The 14,243-nt window shown below is 41.7% G+C and overlaps 1 protein-coding gene across 2 annotated transcripts in view; it reads right to left on the reverse strand.

The window, feature by feature from the left end:
* The window catches only part of TAFA2 (TAFA chemokine like family member 2), a 193,462-nt gene extending 188,638 nt beyond the window's left edge, over positions 1 to 4,824 (reverse strand). The window contains exon 1 of one of the 2 annotated variants that reach the window (XR_005818324.1): positions 3,952 to 4,819. The gene's annotated coding sequence lies outside the window, so the exon portion shown is untranslated. Of the gene's footprint in view, positions 1 to 3,951 lie in introns of both variants that reach the window. The other variant, XM_040552121.1, reaches the window with a different exon arrangement.
* Between the last annotated feature and the right edge of the window lie 9,419 nt (positions 4,825 to 14,243).

Raw genomic sequence — 14,243 nt, forward strand, 5'->3', positions numbered from 1 at the left:
TAATTCAGATTATGAGGTTTGATGAGCTTTAAACAAGGGACAAACCCAACTTCCCAATTTTTACACATGCAATTATATACACGATTGATTCTAAGTCCATACAAAGCATTTTCTAGTGCTACATCAAGCAATAGCTACTGCTACAATGCTTTCTACAAATCAGTATTCCAACATAGCAGAACACAAGAAAAAGCTAAAAAAGCTTTTTTTAGTGACTCTTTCCCATTTTATTTGAGTATGTACTGTCCTGCCACAACTAGTACTGTAAAACATTCTTTTTTTTTTCTCTCTTCTTTGAAAGTGTTTTTCAAAATATACTGCATGAAAGAAGCTCTATAAAGTGCCTTGAACTGTTTATCTTAAAAATGTGACTCTTTTTCCAGTAGCAGTAGGAAAAAGTACATTAGGTGGCCATTATTATTTTGTCTTCTCTTTTGATAAATAACTGACTCTGTACGGTAAATAAGAATGGCTGGCAAGGGTGTATAAAGAATCAAAGCACAGAAATCACTACCTTTCCAAGTTGTACCCAGAGCAAAAGGCAACAGCTCTGTAGCTGTCACCAGGAAAATGAATGACATTATTGTTGATGTTGCAACATTCATTCCTATGCCTGATGAGTTTTATAAATCTGACTTAGTTATGAGGAATGTTTTGAAGTATATATTGATGGCTCACAAAACTGAATAACTGAGCCAAATTTCCTGCTGAAACAGCTCCAGCGCTGTGCTTCTGTATTTAAAAACTATTTCAAATCCACTTACAATGGATTCTGTGAAGCTCAATACAGTATGTAAATGTTTTCTCACCCTAAAAAAAGTAAGTGAAATCCTTTTTTAAGGGCACACTTAAATTCAGTGATCTAAAGATAATGGAGCAAATCTCCAGCAGCTTTAAAATGTCAGAGTTTCAACTACTTCAATGGAGCAAGGGAAATCCACATCAGTTGAGGATGCCCCTCTTAACACATAAAAATTGTCATGAATGGGGACAGGTCAGTGTTGAGCTCTGCTGACACAGGAGGACCCTTCTGTTATATTCATCCAAACCCAACTTTTGTCTCAATCCCTTTAAAATTCAACATTTCAAAAGAAAAATGGAAAATGCATTTTCAAATGAAAAGCACTTGCTACCTGAATTATCTGGAGCTGTACTAGAAAATCAATGGGAGAAAGACAACAAACATGTCATTTGAATGAGATATTTAAATACAGACTGTAAATATGAGACTGAACATTAATTAATTAGATTTGTGGAGTCTTCACTTGCTGTAGCCTTTGTATCATCATGCAGTCTTTGTTTACTTTCATTTATTTTCTTTGTTAGATGACGTTTGACTAATAAATACATTGATGAATTGCATCAGTAAATGCCACCCATATATCACAAAAATAGAATGTACTCAGTGTTTCTGGCACAGTGAGGCTAAAGGATTTGTTGTTGTAGTTGTTTGAACTTTCAGTACATAACAAAGGGAATACTACTGCTGTGCTGGATAAACTTCCTGATTTTTGTTTTAATTTTCAGTGAACAAACAGCTGCAGAATAATGTGACTTAATGAAGCATTTCTAATAAAATACTGCAGAAGTTAAAACGGGGACATAGAACTGCTTGCTCACTGATAATTGTACTGTTCAGAACAGTTTTTCAAGATAGTGATCTCATTTTTGTGTAGATGTACAGTATTAGGTAATGTGATTTTTTTGCCTTCCAAAGTCAGTGATTTCCTTCAACACAATAACTAGTTAGCATTTTTCTATTACTTATTTATAGTAAGTAAAACGTACGATATAATTAATGCAATATATTGCTAATACACTATTTATACCTCACACAGGTTGGCAAGTAGCAATACAGCCAGCAATAAATTTAAGTGCGAAGATGCTCAGATCTAAAAAATTCCATGGTATGTTTTGCTCATCAGAAACATATAGCCTGCATTCGTAAAGAGGTCCTTTATCAAGCCTGTCATCACCTGTGATGAAATTACGGAACTTCTTGACTGCTACATGTTTTTCTGCTGTCACAATTCAGTGTAAAGTATTATTTGCTTTATGTAAATCTAGATGGGGTTCAATGAATCATCACTTTGCAAGTTGCCAGTAAAGCAATCTCCAATACCCATCTGCAGACACATCCACTTACTTCCGCACAGAACTAGTTATTCATGTATTCCCCACCAGAATTCTCAAGTGCATCACAAGCACCTACATGAGATCTCTCTGCTCATAGGAAGAGATGGAGAAAAAGGTTACTTGGTCTCATATCTGGTATGATAAAGGACACTGCCATATTAGACGTCATTCTCTGATTAAAACCATCTGACAGGAATCAAGATTTTATCTCAAAGTCACCCACTACCAGCAGCATATCTAAAATTAATACCACATTTTTTGAAAACCCCCTTCTGTTCAGACAACATGTGGAAACACTGAATAGTAATCCTGATCTGGAATTAACTAATTGAGCCAAGCTTTCTGCTAAAATTATGGCACTTGGATAGTTTACATTTATAACAGTAGCAGTACTGTAGTTTGGGGAATCGGGACTTTATGAAACCAAAAAACACATAGCTTTCAATATTGCCTCAGCAGTATCAGCTCCCCAAAATAATTTTTTCATAATGAAATTTATATGAATTACTTTACTACTTTTAATTACGCACAAAATAAATTAGAGACATCAATATGAAATGACTGTGCAATTACTGTGAAAAAGTGTAACAGATGTAACCCTTGCAACCCCTGATAAAAACGCCTTAGTATGCTCTTTCCCAACTTCAGCTCAGCTGTATTCACAGTACCATTGAACTGCTCGTTTTTAGTGTGTACCTTATGCTACAGAAAATAATCTTAATTTATCAATTTGACATCACTTAGGTCAGCCCATAAAGCAGCTTTGAAGTGTTAAACATATAGCAGGCTGAATGCTAATGTCTGAAACCACTTGGTAAGACAGAGAAACCAGATAACAATTATCATTTAGTCAATAGTCATTTAAATGTATCCAGTGCTGCGAGAAGACCCTAAGACCCCGAATGTTTTATGGGGCTTCCAGGGATAGGGGCTAAGTATGTTTATTATTCAAATTGGCTGTTCTTCAGGAGTCAAAGCCCGGTTCCTTAAATACAGAGCTGGAGCCTACTGGGGGGAGAGTGGTGGCAGTGAAGTGCTTCGTGCCTTAAAAAAATACTGACAATCTCCGAGCAAAAGCTGGAAAGAGACAACTGTAAGTACACATATAATTTCAAGTGCTCCAAGCAATGATTTTAACTCCTGGTAAGAACGAACCACACAGCAGAGACATGAATGGCAACTCCTAACCAGGCAGTGCAAGCTATTGCTCTTTATCCTTTGCCCGGGTAACGGGGTGTCCGATCCTACAGTTCAAGGGAACAAAGCGGGTTATTTTAAAACTCACTCTTGCAAAGCTATAAATGGCATGGAGCAAGGGAAGAGCCTTTTCACTGCAGAAGACCGAACCTGTGGTGTATTTAGTAGGTAAATGAGTTCCCTGAAATGGAAAGAAAGCCACGCAGAGGGGCTGCATGCCCTACACACCACAAGTTGGGGAGCGCTACACACAGAAAGGGAGTCAGGAGCCATCTGTTTATCGCTCCTTTTCTAAAGGATTCACAAAGCGACTGACTCCACGCTCTTTTAACCCCTGTCTGGAGCCGTCCGACAACGCTTCTGGTCTCCAAACCCCCAAGTTCCCGGGGGTGCAACGAGTGAGCGCCCACCCTTCCCACACGAGCAGCCGGGCTGACAGACCCCTGGGCTCCCCCAGCCCCGGCGGCTGAGGTACTTCGCCCGAATAAGAGGACCTCAAACGATGAGGAAAAAAAAAAATACATAAAAAAAGAAATAAAACGCGGCAGAATGGCGGCAGCTGCCCCCCTCAGCCGGCCTCCCGCAACTTTTCGGCCCCGCGGCTGTCGGCTCACCTACCTGCAGCCCCGCTCCGAGCTGGCAGCACCCCGCGAGCGGCCGCCTCCCGGCGAGGGGGAGCCCCGGCCTCACCGCCCCGGCATCGCCGGCGCCCGGGGGCATGGAGCGGCACCGCGCCCGCCTCGGCTCCCCTTGGCTCGGCTCGACACGGCTCGGCACGGAGGGGAAAGGCAGGCGGGCAGGCAGGCGGCCGTCGGTGCCCGGCTGTCCCCCGGCTGTCGGGGAACGGAGCGGGAATCCGGCTGGGGGGATGCGGGAGGGAGGGCGGGGAGACTCGAAGTGGCTCGGAGTATTTAAAAAAAAATAATAATAAAATAATAAAAACACAGAGAGGAGGAGGAGAAGTAGGGGCTGGCTGTGGGGCGAGGAAGTCCTGCAGCCCGGTGCGGCTCCGGCCCCTCCGCCAGCTGCCTGCGGTCCCGATTCAGTCCCGGCGGCGGAGGACGGGAGGAAAACCCGCGGCGTCCTGCAGCAATCCCTCCGTTACCGCGGCTCTGATTGGCCTGCCTTCCCCACACGGCTCGCCTTCCCCTCCTGCTGCCTCCTTCTCCCTCTTGGGAAAAGTAATTGGAGAGCCGGAGCTTCACCTTCAGCAGCAGCAGCACCGCGCGGGGGCCGCCCAGCCGGGGGGCGGAGGGGGGAGCCCGCCCTGCTCCTGCTCCTGTTCCTGCTCCTGCTCCTGCTCCTGCTCCTGCTCCTGCTCCTGCTCCTGCTCCTTCCCCTTCTCCTTTCTCCGCTCGTCACCCCCCTGCCGAGCCCGCTTGGCGAGGGTCTGGCGGGGGAGCGGGGCTCCGGCCGCCTCCCGCCCGCCCCCACGGCTCGGCTCGGCACGGCTCGGCTCTCCCTCCCCTCCCGTGCCCACCCTTCCCTTGCCGGGCAGCGGGCGGGGGGCTCCCAAGTTTCTGCAGATGCACACGTGGGAGGCGGCGGGGAGAAGACGGGCACCTCCGCGTCTCCCCCGGGACCCTCGCGACGGGGACACGGGGACGGGACGGGCAGGGGGGCCCCGGCGGCTCCCCCGGGGCGCGGGGCAGGGGTCGCGGCGGCTGGAGCAGGGGCAGGGGCAGGGTAGGGGCAGGAGGGACGCGGCGGCGCCGGCAGCCAAAAGCTGGACTGTGTCTCCCTCCAGAGGGAGAAGGGAAGAAGGGAAGCGCTCCCGGCAGCGGGGAAGCCCGCTTTCCCCCGGTGGTGCCTGCCCGTGGGCTCCCGGGCTGGCTCCGTGCTGCCGGGCTTGGGGGACTGTAGGGGAATTTGTTAGGGGTCGGAGCCTGAAGGGCTCTTCTCCTCCTGTCCAAAGCCGGGAGGGCCCGGCGGTGGCTCGCCACGGCTGCTGATGGATAGGGGGGAAATGGTGGTGGGTGAGGGTAAGTAAAAGCGCAGCTTGCTCCTTTATTGCAGTGTGATTTGTGCCATCCGAAGGGGGATGCAGAGATGTGGAGGGGAGAGGGCCAGAGGTGGGCAGAAAGGGCCCTCAGTCATTCCAGTGATATTAAACAGAGGGCCAAAGTCTCGGTTTTCTCCCAGAATGCTTGTCCATTCCTAGGTTAAAATGGGAGTGCACTTTGGATTACAAAGTACTGATAATCATCCATTGCCTTATAGATATATATTGTAATTTGTATAAGCTTGTATAACAGCATATTTTCAGAAAAAAAAAAAAAAGCCTTTGTTGAGCCTTTAGCTGTCATCCCATCTTGTATGATGCTGATGGTCAACTCTGAGAAATGGAAGAGCAGAATGAAACACTCTCCTCATTGTTATTCTTCACGCTAGAGTTTTTCTGTGTGAGTAAAGATCTGCAGAATGTTTGATTATTTTTCTTTTCAAAGCAAATACAGACCTAAAGATCCACGCAATCAGAAAGAAAAGGCAAAAATAAAGAAAGAGTAAGGATGATGACTACCTAGCAAACAAATAGGACAAAATGCAAAGAGGCTGGTACGGGAAAGAGCAAGCTGGAAGTAGCCTGGTGTGTGGTTGTCACACTGTTGCAGCAGGCACTGCAGTACACATGCCTGGGTGAGAACTGGAGCCAAATTAAAAGCCTGTTTGGTTATAAAGACAAATGTGGTCTTACCTCATTCACTGGAAGCTGATACAATAACAGCACACTTTCCCTAGCTGGTAACTGTGTTTCTGCATTCACAAGCAGCTAAAACAATGCAGAAGGAATTGAAACAACCAGATCTGCAATCAGCAGACCAAAAGTAATGTGAATCCACTGGGGCCACATGCTCCTGCCCCAGAAGTGCAAAATAACCGAAGACCCTGAATATGTAATAGAATAGGGTAGCTTTTACTGTTGCATGGGTCAGTGTAGGACCACAAACACTGTTACTAAATTAAAAGTAGCCCAAGTACACCAAAAATGCAACTACAGCAGCTAAAATGCAGCTACAGCAGCTACTGCACTTCAGACATAGCTAGCACCTTGTAATTATAGGAGCACATAGACCTATATCAGCTGCATGTATCATTACCCTGACTGTGTATGGTGAGACCAGAGAATACTCAGTAGTTTAATACTGCTGCCCTGCTGTTACAAGAATTAGGCAAACACTTCTAAGACACAGATCTATTAAAACCTAGTTAAAACAATACCAACAAGTCACATTAAAAAATAAATAAAAAATTTTTAAAAAAGAAAAAAGAAAAAAAGAAAATTATACAAAGCAATGGATAAGTGAAAACTTGTTCTGGAAAACATAATTATTCCTTATAGCGTTATGCTGCTGCACACAAGCAGTTGTTCTAGATCCCTTTGCCTGACATGTGAAATTCTGAACATGTGCACAGTACTCAGGCACAGGTTGCGTGACACCATGCAGGAAGATGTGCTTTCAGGAAGCTTTTCTATGTTCTTTCATACCAAGTCTAACACTCCTGGGAAGAACTGAAATGATCCATTACACCTAGTACAGCTGGTTTTACAGATGCTTACTTAGTAAGTCTGACTCATCTCCAAAGGTGCATTTGTGCATGCTGTACATACACGATATGATAAATTTACCATTTTCTGGAAATACCAGATTGGCTGTCTTTGTCCTACACGGCCTGTATTTATATCTTTCTGACTGGAAAATCCCCAACAGAATGCTGTGGCCTTAGAACGCAGCCCAGTTACAAAACACAGTTATTATATGAATGTCCTCTCTTTCTTTCTTCAGTTTGTTTAGCTTTTCAGTTAGTGTCACTACATCTTACTTCTCATCACTTTGTAGGGCTCTTCTACAGACTGAAAGAAAAGCATAAAATGTAAAAATGGGCATTGGCACTCAAAACAGGTGTAATATTTGGAACAACTTCAGCATTTCCATTTCAAGTTGAACATCAGAGCATAAAAAGCAGGGAAATAAACATTTGTTTCAGAATGTGATAGTTGTATATATGTTGATCTAGTATATTTTTATATGTTGATTTTACCCAGGGGCAGACTTGTTTCTGAGCTTCTAAGCGGTGGGAAAGAAAATGTATATGTTGGTAGACACATGTAGATTTTGCCTCTAAGAACTGATGAGTTCACTAATATCTACCCACAAGTTTGATCCTTTATCTTCACCATGAGATCCTTCCCCTCTCATTGCCCACCATGCTAGTAACTTATATTAATTAAAAGTGCCGGTGATGGCACTGCTTTTTAGATTAGTAGTTAGGTTTCTCATTTTGTTCATAAAAACATAGTTTTTTGCTTGAGCCTTCCATTGAGTTATAGGTAGTATGATAAGCAGGGACACCTCAGCATAAGAGACCTACAGTGTTTTAGAGCTTGATGTTCAGCATCAGATGTCCTGTTCTGACCCCTCTTGAGTGTCAGTGCTGCCCTCCAGTGTATTTGAATAATCCCCCCACTTTGCTATCACCTGCTGGGAGTGTTTGCTACTCTGTCCTGCAGGTTGTTAGTGAGGACTGTAAGCAGATTGACTCCAGTATTGAACACTGAGAAACGCCACAAGTGACTAGGCACTGTTCATTAAGCCTGGTGCTTCAACCAAATTACACCCACATTATAAGACATCCAGTAAATATCTGCCCAGTTTGGCTGCAAGGGTGTTATGATAGACCATGTCAAAAGCCTCAGCAGAGTAAAGACAAACAGGCACCGTGGTCCCCTGCCCCTCACTGCCAACCATTTCATAGTAGATTTTCCTTGTTGAATCTATATTGACTATTCCAAATCACCTTCTTGTCCTTCGTGTGTGTGGAAATGGCTTCCAGGAGAATTTTCTCCATCACCTTCCTGGGGACTGACCTGTAGTTCCCCACATCCACCTTGCCTTTTGAAAATGGGCACATTTGCCACTTTCCAGTCATTCAGGGCCTTCTCCTGTCACCATGATGACAGGTGATAGAGAGCAGTCTCACAGTGGCATCAGCCACTTGGATGTACCCAGTGCACGTGGATGCACCTGGTCCCACAGACTACTTTAAGTCCATTTTGTTTAAGAGGGCCCTGTTCTTCTCCCCTATCAGAGGTGGTGCTATGCTACCCCAAACTCATCCTCAAAGCAGAGTTAAACAAAGATTAAGAAATCCTGGGATGAATGCCGTTTGTCTAACATGTTGCATGGAATATGATGCAAATGGATCTTTCTTTTTATGCTATTCCATCAAAAAGAGCAAAATCCTCCAGGCTGTAAGTACTGTAGCTATTTTGAAACAGGGATGCTTCCTTCTAGTACTTGTAAAGCACCTAAGCTCCCTAAAGGGGACAGATTTAAAAACTTGCACTCCTCATTTTTCATTTGCTACACCTTGACAAGTCACCACTGAGCTTTTCTTTTTTAGGCCTTTTATATATCATCATAAGGCACCTTACTTTCTCCATGTGTTAGAGACCTTGTGCTGCCAGCTGCAGCTTTTGAGTCTTGCTCTGGGTGAGGCACATACCAAAAAGTTAGGTGTTGACATATTTTGTGTAGTGACTCCAAAACTTTCCTGAATCTATGTAATCCACATGGGAAAAGAAAAAAAAAAAAAAAATCTGATCAAATGTAAAATAACGTTTTGGGGAATAGACCTACATTTTCTGTTGAACATATCACTTGCTTGATTACCTTATGTATCCAATAAGCAATGTGCCTGTGTTTTATTACACCAAAAGGAATAGTCCATGGCTTTTGGGATGGCTACAAGGCCACCTGTATTGCACAACAAGGGGTAAATGCCAAGAACATTAAGTGTAGTGCTGGTTGCCTATTAGAGCTAGAGTACTACTCATGAGCTTTGGAAAAGCCCAAAATTATACTGAGAAAGAAATTGTGAGTCATTTTTCCTTTGTCTTTTTTTTTTTTTTTTAACTATTCCTCCTCCTACATCTGTGGGACCCAGCAGGAAATAGAAACAAACATTAAATCAGGCATCTGAAGAAATAAATTGGGGCAGGGGGGAGGGAAGAGGAAAATGTTCATACACATCTGGCCTGTAGTTGGGTTAGAATACAAGTACTCATTCATTGCCCTTATATGCATTTTTCTTAATCTGATACAATATGGAAGTTCCCATTTTGCTGTGTATCAAACAGCATGAGTCCTTACAGCCATGCTTACAAAGAATGTTTTACCCCTGGTTAAACATATGTTAACTTTGTTTCAATTTTATATTAAAGATTGCATTACAGACAAAATGGGGGGGAAGAAAAGCAATTTTTTAATTTAAAATTTAGCAGGAGAGTGATGGGCAGGCCTCCTTACCTAATGAGATTTTCGTGTCATTTTAAAACAAATATAATTATTTCCAAAATTGATGTGTTGAATTATTTTCATGAATTAATTATGTTTATATATTAAATTATATTACAGGAAAAGAAACCTTGTGAAAACAGAACATAAAGCAAACAACAAGTAGGAATGATAAGTAAGGATCAGGTTGGTTTTACAAAATGAATCATACTAAGTTTTTTCCGAAACCTGTTTACTGGGGGCAACATATGTTGGCAGATTTGAGAACTCATCTACAAGAAGAATTAAACTTCACTGTAGAGATTCATAGTGCCATATATTACCTCATGATATAGCATTTTCTAATCTGTGTGGTGTCATTTTAAAAACAGGCATCACAAATTCTGGTAAAAAAAAAAGGTGTCAAAGCTTATTAGCCCAGTAACTCAGTTCCCTCATGATGGGAGATAAATTAGGGGTCTGTCAGATGTGTTGTTTGACAAAAAAAAAAAAAAGAAAAATAGTCGTCGTGAGCTTACCTGGGTTATTTTTTCTAGAGAAATAATGCTGTCTGTTTTATGGTTACAACACAGTCTTTCCAATACTATCACACAAAGTTCAGTAAGGAAATTTAGTGAAGGATACAGTGCATTACAAAGGAATAAGTTGTTTTGTCTCAGTATTTCTTTCTGATTTAAAGTTTTTCTTACTCTGAATTTTAAACACCTTTATTTTAATAAGGGAAGGAAAATTACACTCAAGAATGTGCTAGGCTTGTGTATACGCATTAAGAAACATTAAAAGATGCCTTAAAGGTTATTATAGACTTTGCATTTTATGGTGTTTTAATAGTAAGGCAAAAAGAGGTGTATTTTGATATCATTTTTCTGAATTTTGAGTACAGGCAAAAGTAGATCTTCTGAGAGTAAAGAGGAGAAGTACTATTTTTTAGAATATTATCTACTGAATTTATTCCAAAACAGCATGTAACTTGGGGGAAAGAAATCAACACAAGAGCAGACTACTATAATTTTTAAATGTTCTGAATTGCAGATTTTTAAGACATTTTCAAAACCAGAATCACTAAAAAGGAAGCATTTTTTTAAGGGGAGGGAGGGGAGGAATTAAAGAATCTTTCTGCTTGGATGAGAACGAACAGCTATTAATTCAACATGAAAAAGTGGCTCTGATTAATGAAGAATCAAAAATAATCAGCTCCATATCTGTAAAAAGTTACATTTTTCTACTTAGAGTAGCTATGCCTTTCAATGAGATTACAAACATGTAGCTAGCAGATTGCATAGTAAACAGCCCGAATATAAGGCATCTCTCTTTGTATAAATATGAAAGCAAGCTGGATGTACCTAGAGAGGATTACTGGCTCTTAGATCTCAGGATATGCAGGGCTAGGAAGTCCTATGCCGAATGAACTCTGCCTTCCTCCTTCATCAAATATGTGGTAGGAAATGCTAAAGGATGTGTGGCTTTGACTTTTTTCTGCTTTTGTGGCTCTTATTGTCTGATTCCTTTGAAGGGAGTAAATTTGTGCTCGGCAGTCCTTCCGATTAACCTTGCCTGATTCACAGCTCAGACTACATGATGGCAGTGCTGCGATGCCTCAATACACAGCCTCCCTCTGGTGTTACAAACAAGTCCTTACTCACCTGGCTGAGGTGGAATAAATACCTGGTTACCCACGTTAAAAAGCCACACGTAGATGGACAGAAATGTCCCCACTTGACTCCCTGTGCCATGTGTGCCCCTGCCTGGGGCAATCTGCCGAAATGCTTGCCCTGCGGGATCGGCTGCTGCAGGGCTCCACCACCTGCAGGATGGCCTCATGTAGCACAATATCAGCCCAAATTCCCATTTCTTTCTCACCCGTGGGGCATGGTAAACATGAGACTAAACCTCCTGGTTTGATCTTGACTGAGGGTAACACTTATTTTCTGAAATCCAGCCCAAGAACAATGTAAGGATGATGAGCAATAATTGCGGGAGCCCTAGTCCTGGGGGATGTATCTTGCATGGTCATGAGAATCATTTTGACATTATCATTCTGACCAATGTTTAACCACTTATATTAGTCTTCTAAAATATAGCTTAGGACCAATCATTTCTGTGTGTCCTTTGCAGACCAGATAAATTTACAAAAATCAAAACGAGTTTTTTTTTTCTTGTGCTCCAGGGCACAGACACACATAGCAGCTGCAGTGACAGGCAGTATGCTGGGATTCAGCACCTGGAAACAGACTCGGTGCTCAGGACTCAGCATGGAAAAAACTTGTTTTCTGGAACATTTCAGAGGTGTCTTGGACAGAGATGCACAGAAAGCACAGCCTAGGAAGCAGACTCCTCTGCTGCTAGAGCGATAAACTCACTGTGTAAATCTTCTTGGTTTTCCTCCCACTTTAAGCTCCATGGAAGATCAGTCCTTCCCTGCCTGATTCCAGAATTACCTCGTTATCCACAAGTGCCCTGGTTTTCACTGGTGTTAGGCACCCACAAATGTCAGAGAACCACGTAGAGGTATGGGGAGGGGGGGACGTCTGGAAAAAAAAAAAAAAAAAAAATCAAAGTACGGTAATTGAGAGATTTTGCCGCTAGATGTCAGCAGGCAGAGCACAGACCCGATACATTACTTTAGGAAATCTTGGAAAAGGATGTTTCAGTTCTCCTTGCCCTTCCTTCCCCCCTCCTCCTCTCCTAGCACATATATGTATATACACATAGGAAGAAAATCACCTAGGGAATACTTCTTTTTGGTTTATTTTTTTTCATCGTAACCTTACGCAGATTAAAAAAAAGAAAAAGAAAAAAAAGAAAAGAAAAAAAGAAAAAGAATATCTAATACCCAGTTATGCTTGAAAGAAAGGGCAAAGAAAAGAGTTGGCTAAAATTTGCAGTGGCTAAACAAACTGAACAATAACAAGCTCTGTGAGCTCTGGAGTTAATGAGGACTTGTTTCCTATGGATTTTATCCTATGGTTAATTGAAGCTTTTCCTATGCTGGGGAACTTTGAATTTTCTTTTTTTTCTGTAGGATGATCCCACGGAACAGCTCTTCTGAGATGCATTTGTGGTTTTTCTCTCTTCTTTCCAAGCATCTTTTCTTATTGTAACTGAATAGCTTTAAGACTGCTACCCATCTTTCAGATTTTTTTGGTATCAGGTGGGGTTCCAAAATGCGCAAACTTTGCTTCCATAGGAAACCTAGCAAAAGAAAATGCAGACTGCTATTACACACTCAGACTTACAAGGCCATTTATTTTATAGGATAACTTTGCTAAAATTACTTAACACCTGAACTTGCACTGTCAATTTAAGTGTTCCGCTAAATTTTCTGATGATTCCTCATTTTTCTACCCAATTATGAATTTATGGAATGTGCCTGAATTGACCATTTAGTCTTTGCTGATGAAACCCTAGTTCCTATAACTGCATGTTAGTGGGTTACCTCTCCTCCCTTTTTTCTGCCTTCTTAAAAAAAAAAAAAAAAATTAAAAAAAAAATAAAAAAGCATATAGCATGAAATACAATTGCTTACATCAAGTTTTGACATTCCTCCAGTGCAGTGAAACAGGCAGCACTGATAACAGTGAGAGAAGAGCAGATTGGCCTCCTCTGTGTGCTTTAACTCCAGCTAAACTCCAGAATTTCTACAATTATTCCAGAGAGAATAAGATTAAATGCTCAGCACTTTTCTCTTATTGCAAGCTTATGCTTACTCCAGCTCTTTTTGATTGTATGTATTTTTCTATGTTAAATTAATGAGCTTTGCTTTATTATCCTATCACATTTTAAGCTTTGATTAGTCTAGCTCTTAAAATGTACATTAAAAGAGTTTGATTTTATTAGCTATTACTTAAATGATCACCTTAAATTAATCCCTTTCAAGTGTGAAGCTGTTTTTGTTGCATTACAATGGATGCTTATCCTTCCTGACCTGAGATTATATGGCATCATAAAAATTTAGCAACAGATTTTAAAAATTAAAGGGAAATTTTATGAAGCATGAATGATAGCCATGCAGACTCATTTATACTAGTCTATAATAATGATTCCTTCTGAGCTATTTTTACAGAAAGAGGTCAATGTTATGAAAACTTAGAAAGTAAAGTTTTAACATGACTGACATTTTAAACAAATTTCAGCAAATTCACATTAAAATGTCATTCTCAGCAGATAGATTCAGAGCCATTTCCATGTCTGGTAACACAGCTACACAATTAGTAAAACTGTTGTGGGAGTCATAGCCAGCAAAACTTCTAAATGCTATACCTGGAAAATGCCCACGTGGATAAGCATGAGCCAAATTTAATCCTTTTGTAAACAAGTTTGAGAAATGATGATGACCCTTGTTCAGAAGCAAAGTCCATACACCTTATTGATTTCCTGGGGTTAGATTTGCCTGGTTTTGGGGTTTTGTGTGTTTTTGTTGCTGTTGTTTTGTTTTGTTTTGGGGGGCAGTGTTTGTTGTTTGTTTGTTTTTAATAGCATAATAACACCATAATACACCCTGTCCACACTGGAATAGCATATGCTTGCACAGAACACCTCCACTCTGTCACTTCTGTTTCAGCCCAAGCTCCCTCTGTCATGGTAAGCTTGTTCTCCCTTTTTACCCTTCTCCTG

The sequence above is a fragment of the Cygnus olor genome, chromosome 1, assembly GCF_009769625.2.
Source record: "Cygnus olor isolate bCygOlo1 chromosome 1, bCygOlo1.pri.v2, whole genome shotgun sequence".
Classification (NCBI taxonomy): domain Eukaryota; kingdom Metazoa; phylum Chordata; class Aves; order Anseriformes; family Anatidae; genus Cygnus; species Cygnus olor.